Genomic DNA, 9,646 nt, shown 5'->3' on the forward strand with positions numbered 1-9,646 from the left:
AGTCAGAAAGAAAAACACCAATACAGTATATTAACACATATATGTGGAATTTAGAAAGATGGTAATGATGACCCTATATGCAAGACAGCAAAAGAGACACAGATGTATAGAACAGTCTTTTGGACTCTGTGAGAGAAGGCGAGGGTGGGATAATTTGAGAAAATAGCATTGACTCATGTATATTATCATATGTGAAACAGATCGCCAGTCCAGGTTCAATGCATGAGACAGAGTGCTCAGGGCTGGTGCACTGGGATTACCCTGAGGGATGGGATAGGGAGGGAGGTGGGAGGGGGATTCAGGATGGGGAACACATGTACACCCATGGCTGATTCATGTCAATGTGTGGCCAAAAACCACTATGATAAAGTAATTAGCCTCCAATTAAAATAAATAAATTAAATAAATAAAAGAAAAAAGAAAAACAACCATGCTTAAGACAAAAAAATAGACTAAAGGCCTCAAATGGAGTTACTTATGCAAAGCCTCAGCCACCAAACTGAGTACTGACCTAAAAAGAGTTTCATCTCTCTCCAAAACAAATCAGTCAATCAGGAATCACCATATCAGCATCGGTTAGGTATTCTGATAGACCCCTGACTTTCCCTAAAGGAAAGTTATCCTGAAACAACAACCCTTCTTTTTTGTCAAACAACTTCTTTGTTTATATTTCTTTCTGACTATAGAAGTCTTTATATATAGCTCCTCAGAACTACTTTACCTGATGGACTGGATAATGCCCAACTCATGAATCATTGAATAAACCCAATAACATCTTTAAAACTTACTCAGTTGAATTTTTATTTTTAATACACCAAAATATGAAAAATGGAAAAGTTATTCATCAGAAATATATTTTATTATTTCTGTATAAGCATATTTATTTTGTTAGAGTCATATTCAAAAGTTATGAAGATAAACCAAAATGGAAAAAGCTAACACTTAGATTCTATATTTTATTTAATAAAAAAAAACTTCCTAAAATATATAACAATATTTATTTTTTTTAATTTTAAAAATTTAAACTGAACTCAACTGAAAAATTGTTTTGCTTGCCTATACTTCTAGACCTATATGTATATATGTCTAGGCTTTTGTGATATTTCATGTTCCAAGGGATGTTGTCAACGATACTTAAGTATGTATTGCAAAAATCCATGTGGGTTAAATAAATGATCCTATTTTACAGACATTATACAAATTTGTTGTTTCACTTCCATACTTTCAGTCTATATATATTTTTTTTCCAGGACCAGTTCAAAATTTTACTTTTCAAGACTATGTGAAATTATTATTTTAATTTTTGAAATATTCTGAGACTGATATTCCTTCACAGCAGCAAATAAATCATAAAGATAGCAAAGGAGACTACTGCTTCTTACCTAGGTCAAATCACTAAAATGATCACAGCCAGAGATAAATTCTGCCATTTTCTAGTTTGGAGTCTAATTTATTCAATGACCCCAGTCATAAATAATAGGTAGGAAAACACGAATTCAAAAAGCAATCTCCGTTTACTTAAGCAAGAGGAACGGTGATCTTCTCCTCAAAAAGCTCCCAGGCTATAAGATTCAGAAAGACCACAGTCCTTTACAAAAGTAAAGAAACTTTTTAGTCATTTTTCCATATTCTATCCACTGCTCAAGCTTCTCCCAAATAACTTTCCCATATACTGAGGGTGCAGTCTTTAATCCCTCTGGTTTGTTTTAAAATTCTAAGTTCCAGCTGGAGACCTCTTTTAAGTTTAAGCCTTGTCTACTGGCTCTTCAAGTGGCTTCTGGATACTGACACCAGCAAATTACTCCCAGGGTATATGAAACTTTAAAGGACTGCTTATTACATGGGTTTGCAGATTCAACTTGGATATTGGTCTCTCTGTTTCTTGCTGAATTTCTTGAGAAATTAAATAAAACTTTATTTATTCATCCGTTATTTCTGTTTGCAAAGCTAAATTTTCAAAATACCTAATCTGCCATATTGCTTGACATAAACGTGTTCACTAGCCTTTACCTCTTATATCCCATTTTTATTCTCCAACTCCTTTGGGCAAAGCCCAAGGAAGATCTCCTGACACCACAGTGAATGACTAGCCTCTATCAGATTTCACAATAATAACAACAACTGAAGCAGTAGCCAATCCACCATTTTTGTTATTTGGCTCCCTCATTCACTCTAGCTTTTACAGATATTTCTGTACTATACTTTTATCAAAGTATGAGACATTTCACAAAGTATGAGACACAAAGTAATGCTCTGTAAATGTATCTATGTCCTGACAATGATATATCAAGCATACTCTAAAATGTCTGATTAAAACAAAATCTTCCTTGTACTCTTATTGTTATAAAATACATGGCAGTGACTAGTATCAGATATAGTCTATGATTAAGAGAGGATAAGAAAGAGAAATGGTGGTGTGGTTGGGTATATCCAAAGTTAGAATATATAAACTAGGAATTTCAAAGTTGAGAAAATCTGAACACTAATTAAAATTGCTCTCACTATTTACAGAGCAGACATATATACACAGATACACACACACTCTCCATACTACTGTTTATACATCCTGTTTAAATGTACAGAACTGTTATTTTCTCACTCTCAATTTCTTTTCTTTACTACATCAAAAAGCTCAGTTTATTTCTCCCACAGCAGGTCTTTTTATATGGTGTCCCTCTGCCTAAAATTAATTTCCTATTCACCTGAATACCCTCATTTCTTACATAACTATCTTGCCTCAATTTTTCATGCTTTAAATTAAATATCATCTCCTCGGAAAAGCCTTACTTGGCTACCAATATAGGCACTTGCCTTTATTATTCACAATTTCTTCATACTACTGTTTTCTTCATAATATTTAGGAAATACAGCATTGTGCTTTTGTTGCTTCACCTCTAATTAATTGATTTATCTGTTTAACTGTTTATTTTGTGTTACTAATATCAGGTTATAAACTCTTGTCAGAGTTTATTCACTAATAATATACTCAGCACTCAACAGCGAATCTACTCATCTAGTAGGCTCTGAATATCATTAACTGAATAAACAAAAACGTTTATCTAATTTTATATGGTATGCTATATTATTCATCAGAGATGTAAACTAAACTCTCATTTATAGAATGAATAACAATATGACTCATTGTAACATCCTCCACTCAAAAAAATCCCCAGTTGTTTATAAGAACTTTTTACCATCTACTTTCAGAGGATTACTCACCACTGATTATTTGGAAGCAAAATATCAAACATCTGTGACTTGTCCTTGATCTGTTCAGTGTGGTTTCCTTGTCCTTAGTTCGCTCTTTAGGCTTCATGCAGAGAACTGAGGAGAGATGAAAACAAAATACATTTCACAATGCCATAAACAAGTTTGTAAAATCATATGTTTACATATATACTCAATTTTATAAAAAATCAAAAAGCTTCATCTCACTGAATTTTACAAATACAATAAGGAATTCTGTGACATTTTTAACTGATTTATTTTTTCTCGATATATTTTCTTTGTCTTGTTGGTTTTGAAAATCTGTTGTGCCTTTAGGGAAAGGGAATTTAACATTATTTTGTGGGTCATTTAGTGGATACATTTAATCAAATGGCTCATATTGTTTCTGAATTCTGATAATTTGTTACTAATATTTCCTTATTTTTTTTCTATCTGATTGTTGAACCTACTTGGATTGATATTTAATATCTATGAATTTTTTGTGATACTTTTCATATTTTTTTTTGCCCTTGATTCAGGAAAATATTCTCAATGTTAGCCTAAAAAACTTTAAAACTTAAAAGACTCAATCTTATGATTTTAGACTTACAGAGTTGCAAAATCATTACAGACAGTTCTATTGTGTCCTCTAAATTTGCTTTTGTGAATATTTATCTTACATAATATAGGACAATTATCAAAACTAAGAAATTAACTTTGTTACAGTACTATTAATGAAACTAAGAAACTAACTTTGGTGTAATACTATTGATAAAACTAGGAAAATAACTCTAGTTCAAAGTCCCCCCACCCCCAACAACCAATTAATAGACTTTCAGAACTGAGTGACTTTCACTTTCCTGTTCCAGGATCCAATCCAGAATCTCACCTTGCATTTAGTTGTTATATCACTTATCTGTGAAAATTTGCTGGTCTTTTCATGTATTTCAAGACCTCGAAGAGTAATGACCAGTTTATTTTTGCAATGGCCTCATTTTTAGTTTGTCTAATATTTTCTCAAGAGTATACTGAGGTAATACATTTTGGGGAAAGGGTACCATAGAAGCGATTGCACTCATTGCACCATATTAGGGTATACATTATGATGACAAGTACTACTCATGTTACTTTACCTTGATGAAGCATGTATCTGCGAGGATTCTACCTTATAAAGCTGATATTATTCCTTTTTTAATTACTAAATAATTGGGGGGAAATATTTTTGACAATACAAATATGACCAGTTCTCCTTAAATATTCACTGATTTTTACCACCTACTGAGGATCTTACCTGTAATAATCATTACTATAGTGTTCTAATGATGATTTTCTCTATATCTCATTCCTTCTACATTTATTTTTATATAAGGAAGAGATGTGGTTTCTCCCCATTTATTTGTTCAGTTAGTTATTTATGCATGTGGAACCCATGTTTATTTATTTTATTTGGAGGTTATAATTCTATTCCATCATTCATTATTTTGTTACTCAAGTTATTCCAGCAGCATTGTCCAGTGGGAGCTCTCTCAGGTTGGCTCCTGTGTTCTTTTAACATTCCCCCTTCTATTTTTCATAAAATTTATTCTTCTGATACTGCTAGATACTCTAGGCTCATCTCCTATTTTTCTTCCCACAGCCCTAAAATCAATATTTTCATGAAGGACCCCTGAATTTTTCTATTGAAAAATTATATTTAGAGACCAAGATCTGGACATAAGGTGTACTTGTTGTTATTGCTTCTATTTCCTCTTAGTGAAAAGATCTAAGCATAGTATTTACCAATTCCTGCATACATACACATCTATAATTATGTATGCATGTTTGTTTGTAATCTGTCATCTACTTGCCTGTCACTTATCATCTATATGTCTATGCTGATACTCCAATCCAGCACCACAGGGCTTATTCTAATTTTCCCCATTTAGTTATTTATAAATTTTCCCCCCTAAAAGTCAAAATCTGGCTTTCATTGTGTACAAAGAATTTACTTATTTGTTTAACTCCCTTATAACAATAAAGTAGCTTTAGATTTGTTAAGGGAGAAACAAATCCAAGGGAGAAACACATTTACCAACATATCCAAGGGAGAAACACATTTACCAGAGTGTTTACATTTCTTTATACATTCACTCTTATAATATCCAATCAAAACACTACTTTCCAAAATTATAAAGATCAGATTCTCTTTTCTTCCATCCCCTCCAGTACTTTTTTTATTTCAATCATAGTTGTTATTTTGTTACACTCCATCTATCTCACCATTCTGATTTTTTAATTTAAAATTATATATAAAAATCAGTCAGTCGTGTATGGTCCCACAGGTTTTGACAAATTCACAGAACAGTTTATTCATCACTACAGTTTCACAAAGAACAGTTCAATCCCCAAAACAGGCTCTTTATATTCAGCCTCTGCCTCTCAAAACCCAGTGCATGGCACCAACTGATTCAATTGATCTAATTTTCCATTCTTACAGTATTATATTTAGAAACCAAGATCTGGACATTAGGTATACTTATTATTGCTTCTATTGCTTCAAAAAGCATAGATGGATGGAATCATGGAAGGTATAGTATCTGGCATCTAACTGCATTTACTTAGCCAGTTATATTAGAGATTTTGGAAACATCTATTTGCAAGGACATACAAAAGTTTGTTCATCCATTCACTGGTTAGAAAATATTTGCTTTGTTTTCAATATTTGGCGACTGTGAATAAAGCTGTTATAAATATTCACAGAGTGTGTGTGAACATACATTTTCATTTCCCTTGGAGTAATACTGTTGGTTCATATGGCAAGCAGAATTACATTTGATTTTATAAAATACTGCCAAATGCTTTCTAATGTGGCTGTATAGTTTTGCATTTCTAATAGAAATATATGAAACTTCTAGTGCATTACATTATTGATATAAATTGGTATTGACAGTACTGTTATTGTTACTTTGCTTGTTTTGGCATTTTGATAGCTGTATAATTTACCTTCAGATCAGATCAGATCAGTTGCTCAGTCATGTCCGATTCTTTGAGACCCCATGAATCGCAGCACGCCAGGCCTCCCTGTCCATCACCAGCTCCCGGAGTTCACCCAGACTCACGTCCATCGAGTCAGTGATGCCATCCAGCCATCTCATCCTCTGTCGTCCCCTTCTTCTCCTGCCCACAATCCCTCCCAGCATCAGAGTCTTTTCCAATGAGTCAACTCTTCCCATGAGGTGGCCAAAATACTGGAGTTTCAGCTTTAGCATCAGTCCTTCCAAAGAAATCCCAGGGCTGATCTCCTTCAGAATGGACTGGTTGGATCTCCTTGCAGTCCAAGGGACTCTCAACAGTCTTCTCCAACACCACAGTACAAAAGAATCAATTCTTCTGCGCTCAGCCTTCTTCACAGTCCAACTCTCACATCCATACATGACCACAGGAAAAACCATAGCCTTGGCTTGACAGACCTTTGTTGGCAAAGTAATGTCTCTGCTTTTGAATATGCTATCTAGGTTGGTCATAACTTTCCTTCCAAGGAGTAAGCGTCTTTTAATTTCATGGCTGCAGTCATCATCTGTAGTGATTTTGGAGCCCAGAAAAATAGTCTGACACTGTTTCTACTGTTTCCCCATCTATTTCCCATGAAGTGGTGGGACCGGATGCCATGATCTTCGTTTTCTGAATGTTGAGCTTTAAGCCAATTTTTTCACTCTCCACTTTCACTTTCATCAAGAGGCTTTTTAGTTCCTCTTCACTTTCTGCCATAAGGGTGGTGTCATCTGCATATCTGAGGTAATTTGCAACTCCCTAATGATTAATAATGTTGAGTTTCTTATGCTTATTTGCCACAATTCCATCTTCTCTGGTGATAACCTCTGGTGATATCTATCTTCAGCTCTTTCTAGCACATTTTGTTGGTTTTACTGAGTTTTGAGATTTAGATCTGTTTTTATATTTTGAAAGCAAGTCCTGAGATGGAAATTTTATTTGTAAATATTTTCTTTGACTGTATCTCTCTCAATTCACTTAATGGTATCATTGGCAGAAAAGTAATTTTAATTTAAAAAATTTCAATTTATCTTTATAAAAAGTTCAGTTCATCTTTTATTTTCTTTAATAGATTATACTTTTGCTGTTTGATCTAATATCTCTTTGCTCATATCATAGGTAAATTTTCTCCTAAATTTTTTTTCTAAAAAGAACATTTTTGTATATATTATAGTTTTATATTTTTCACTTTGAGCTACAAATAGTTTTGCATTATTTAAAAGTCCTGAAGGAGGAGGCTGAGAGCTGTCACTGCCTGTATGGCTTCCAGATAACTCACTCCCTGCCGTGGAGGGGCTGGATGGATCTGGGATGGTACTCTCCTCACCAGCAAGATCCAGGACTATCCAGATAGGAACATAAATATTTTTCGCAGGGCACCCTTGCTTGAGGTGTTGGACAGAAAAGTGGAGCCCTACACCACCACCTACTCAGTCCACCAGCCAGTAGAAAACACAAATGAGACCTATCGCATTGATAATTATTCTCTCCATTACATTTGATTCAGAACCATAAAGCTGACCTTGCCCACCTACCGTGACCTGACCCATCTGGCGTTGCCCACCATAAGTGGGCCTGTCCTTCCTTGAACAACTCATTGCTGACCTGCCCAAGCCAGCATGAACATGGTCCCCTTTCCCTACCTGCACTTCTTCATGCCTGCTTTGCTCTGCTAAGCAGCCAGGGCAGCCAGCAGTACCAGGCCCTGACAATGTTGGAGCTCACCCAGTCGATGGCAGACACCAAGCATGTGATGTCACCTGTGACATCTGCCATGGTTGCTATCTGACTGTGGCCATCGTTTTCAGAAACGACACGTCCATGAAGCAGGTGGATGAGCAGACGCTTAACTTCCAAAACAAGAGCAGCCATTTTGTTAGGCAGACGACCAATATTATGAAAACAGCCGTCTGTGACATTCTGTCCGTGGGGGCCTAAAAATGTCCTCCATCTTCATTGGCAACAGCACAATACATAATATTTCTTATAATAGTCCAGTCAGATGGTGGGAGTTTACCGCACAGGACAAGGAGGAAGCCAGCGGAGAGCAGCCAGGAGCCCTCGGTGTTGCGTCTTGCCCCTCTCTCCCCAAGGCTTGGCCTGAGGCAGCTCCTGTGACTACCTAGCGACGGAACGACATCCGCCAGGCCTTTTCTAGCAAGCGGCTCTGAGTGGACACAGGTGAGCCCAATAAGCCCCGGGCCCTCCGAGCAGTGGATACCACAGCCCCACCTGGCCTGGGGAGGGCTGACAAGGAGGAGAGAAGTGCACTTAGGAGCAGGAAGCTGCTGACTGAAGTGCCCCTGAAAGCCCGCTGGGTGAGAAAAGGCAGCGTCTTCAGCACTGGCGTCTCCAAGCAAGACGTGGAACTGGGCCCAGAGATGACTTCCAGTGGTTCTGAGCAAGACTGCCCGTTAATCCCTACAACTCCTCCGCCCCCAGTATCCTCCACAAAAGCGGACTCCTGCTGGTCCTGCTCAAGGCCTGCACCCAGCACCAGATGATTTTTCTGGCGTTGAGCTTCAGAGGGTTGCAGATATGCCTTACCTTCAAGCGCTCCTTCTGGAACTTTTGTTGTTGTTAATTTCCTCTTCCAGCCCCAGCAGCATCCAGCACAGGATCAGCATGACACCTTCTGCCTGGGGTATCCAGTCAAGGCCCTGCAGTTACCAATGAACTACATCCAACGGGTCAAGCAGGCCTGGTCTCGGGTCTGCCGTGGGCCGCTCACTGGGGAACAACCTGGACTGCCAGAGTGGGAAAGAGGCAGGTAAAAAAAAAAAAAAAAAAAACCGCTGTGCGCACCTGCGCACCACGTCCTTCAGTCCGTGCGCTCTGCAGACCCGCCCTGAGGAAGCCGGTGGCGCTATGCCGTGTACCTCACCACAGACAGTGTGTTCCTAAACCACAGCCTGGACGCCTCACACCTAGTGAGTTCCTCTAGACAGAGAAGGTGTCTAGACCACCACCTCACCCCAGGCCATCTCAATGTGTCATGAAGGAGCTCTTCGCCAAGCTGTTATCATTCGCTTCAAGGTGGCCTACACAGAGCCCAGCAAGGAGGCATTCAGCTACCACCAGGGACAGAGGAGCCTAGTGGGTTGCCGTCTATGGGGCTGCACAGAGTCAGACACGACTGAAGCGACTTAGCAGCAGCAGCAGCAGCAGCAAGGTATGAAAAAGTGGGTGGAGACTGGGTGTACGAGCTCTATATCCCAAGATACTCCTGTCTCTGGGACTCCCTGAAAACCTATCGGTTGTTGCCTGGGGCCTCTCCCTGGAGCACCTGACTATGATCAACTCTGGCATCAATAATATCTGGGAACTGCTGAGCCCAGGATGAACCTGCAGATGGTGGTAGACAGTCTCTTGAGCTGCTTGAGCCACTGAACCGGGATTCCGGTATATA

General features: G+C 38.0%; 1 pseudogene; it reads left to right on the top strand.

The window, feature by feature from the left end:
* The first annotated feature begins 5,755 nt into the window (after positions 1–5,755).
* Positions 5,756–8,363, top strand: LOC102275018 (tubulin beta chain-like; annotated as a pseudogene).
* Positions 8,364–9,646: the final 1,283 nt, after the last annotated feature.

Source organism: Bos mutus, chromosome 7 (assembly GCF_027580195.1).
Source record: "Bos mutus isolate GX-2022 chromosome 7, NWIPB_WYAK_1.1, whole genome shotgun sequence".
In the NCBI taxonomy this organism is placed as follows: domain Eukaryota; kingdom Metazoa; phylum Chordata; class Mammalia; order Artiodactyla; family Bovidae; genus Bos; species Bos mutus.